The following is a 3,124-nucleotide window of genomic DNA, read 5'->3' on the forward strand; positions in this document are numbered from 1 at the left end:
ACCTCCAACTTCGGGATTGCATACTGTTCAATGTGTGTATTACGGTAAAATAGATTTCTTCTGTCTTCAATTCATTACAAGTTAAAGTGAAGTCAACATTGCTTTCTTCATTCCAATGAATAAATGTGAATTCAGAACGTACAGAATTGTAATACTTATAGAATATTATTATTCTTTATAGAATAGTATATATTTCCGTATCTACATAATTCAGAAAACAACAATAAAAAATCTTCCGTATTACTTGAAATAATATCATTTGTGCTGATTATTAATGCATTTTCATCGTTTTCTTGGTAAGTGTTTTTTAGTTTTGAAAGAATAATTTCAACTAGAATTCAGCTATTCTGTTTTAAAGCTGCATATTAAAATTCATATCGAGATCTTTCAATTATAAAATTTTGCTGTGTGGTATGTTATCTTAAAGCAATGAAGAAATAATCTATGTATATATCATTTGAAGATAAAATTTTGAAACGAAGAACACTTCATTTTGGAATTCTCCGGAATTATAAATCAGGATTTTTATAATAAAATATTTTCTTGTAAATAATTTTTTTTTATTTGATGATAGTTCTCTACAGAATGGTTTTTTATGTCTGATTAAGAACTATAAGAATAAAAAAAGAAACAATATGGAAGTTTTTTATTTCAATACGAGGAATTTTTAAAATCATTTTTTTATCCTAAGAATTCTTTATTTTACGTTTTTTAATTTATAATTTTTTGATAAAAATTATAGTTAAAATAATTGTTTTGAAAAATTAAACAGTATAACATTATGTGTTTATGTATACTTCTTGCATATTCTAATGTTTGAGGTAAAATGATTCAGAAAAATATGGAACAAAAATTTGGTACTTACGTATTAACGCCACCGCAACTGCAGATTTGGCAGTTTTTAAGTACCGCCAATCTACACCTAAAATTTTTGCAACAAATCATAAAATGAAACACTTTATTTAAAATCAAGACACTTTCAAAATTCAAAACACTTCATTTAAAATCAAAGGATCAATTAATCGGATTTCGGTGCAAAATGGGCCGATATAGAGTTTAACATAGATTCAAAACAATCTCTATTTTCTTTCACCTGATGTGCTGTCGCCATATGAACTTTAAGAAACAAAATTCCAAATGAAATTACATTTCCAAAACGTACGTTTACCATAATAAAGTTTCATGTCATAAAAATTGGCACGTTTTCGTTTTTTTTTTTTTTTTTTTTTTTTTTTTTTTTTGGTATAATATTTTGCTTCTGAAAAAATAAAATTGCATCTTGTTCTATTTTTCGCGAATCCCAAACATGTATTTTCGTAGCACTAAAAAATGGACTCAAAAATCAGCAAACAACAAGGCCACAAAGAAACCAAAAGATGATATCCAGGATTATTTGATGATAATTTTCTATAGAATGGTTTTCTACTTCCGATTATGAATAAAAACAAAAAGCATGAAAATTATTCACTTTAATGTGAGGAATTTTTAGAACTGTTTTCTTTTCACAAGCATTCGTTATTTTACGTTTTTAAGTTTCTAAATAATGACTTTTATTGAAACTTGAAACTGAGTAAGAATTTTTTGATAAAAATTGTTGTCAAAAAACTTTTTTTACGAAATTAAATTATATAAAATTATGAGGCTTATGTATACTTTTTGCTCATTTTAATGTTTGAGGTAATATGATTCTTACAACTATGGAATATAAAATTTAAATAGGCCTTTCATGTTATACCATTAAATTTACTAAAGCTATTTCTCAGGCATTAGGTTTTAACTCTAATAAGAAGATACATAATTTTTTCCCGTTTATTTACAAATATTTTTCCGATATGTTTTGGATGTTCCTTCTCTAAAAAAAAAAAAGAGATACCATTTTGTTTTCGCTTGCATAAGAAAGAATATCAAACATTTTTCTTTTTAAAATTTAATAAGCCACACGAAAGAAAGAACGTTACAATGCTACATTAAAGACGTCTCCAGAGTAACTGAATAACTGTTCATATGGATGGTGTTTTCTACTCTAGGGTACGCTGCAAGCTCGGGACGCACCCACGGAAATGCTCACGGTTTCGGCACCGCTTGGCATTCTTGGCGGAAACTTTTAAGTCAAACCTGCTCTGTCGCCAAATCGCTTTTGCGTTGCGTTTATAAACAAGGAATAGAATTGTTTTCACTATTTTATTACAATTTTTTTCATTGTTTTAGTGTTTTCATAAGATCATGTAACTCAAATATTAAAACACAAAATTCTCTTTGCAATATTTAGTAATAATTTTAATCTGAACTTCTAAGCTGGAATTTAATTTTGAAATTTTATGACTGTGAAGGGCATTGACCTGATGACGTATTCTGATACATTGATTGTATTGACTTGTTTGGAGTTTTCTCAGAAGTGTTTTTTATTTTCAATTTCTTAGTTAAAAAAAAATTATAATTAAATAGATAAATGAAATATTATTTTTACTGAATTGATTTAAATTTTAATAAAATCATTTTATAATTTATTAATCGTTTAAAGTTATAGTTTTCTTTTTAATTAAACTCCAAATTTATAATTGAAATGCGTGCAATGAAAACTAGTGTTATACTTGCGAACAACTTTTTTTCGAGTTTAAGTGTTGTTAATTATGATGAAAGTTGACAATGTAATTTTCTCTATAAATCAACTATAGATATTTTTTAAGATGCAAGCAATCACGGTGGATAAAACAAATCAATTAGGTTAAAAATAGCATAAATGCTAAAGAACAAATAAAAGCAAAAGTTCTCTTAGAGCCCTAAAATATAAATTATATTTTACTTTTATATATACTTAAGTTCAGATTGGTCTAATCAAACTGAAGAAACAGAGAAACTCTTATGTCAAGGAACTGTAACTAATTTTATTATACATGTTTATTTAAGTTTTTAAAACTATTTACAAAAACATCTGAAATATATTTCATATTAACAAAATAGTTCACTGTTGCATTCTAAGGATAAATTATTTTAATTGTATAATTTGCTTTTGTAGATCCATTTCCTAAGATATTCCCCAATTAATTATTATTTGTGTAGAAATATCGATTTTTCTGTGAAGTATTTCTTATTATTTATTTTGAATCTACCATTCATTTTTTTT

The sequence above is a fragment of the Parasteatoda tepidariorum genome, chromosome 4, assembly GCF_043381705.1.
Source record: "Parasteatoda tepidariorum isolate YZ-2023 chromosome 4, CAS_Ptep_4.0, whole genome shotgun sequence".
Taxonomy (NCBI): domain Eukaryota; kingdom Metazoa; phylum Arthropoda; class Arachnida; order Araneae; family Theridiidae; genus Parasteatoda; species Parasteatoda tepidariorum.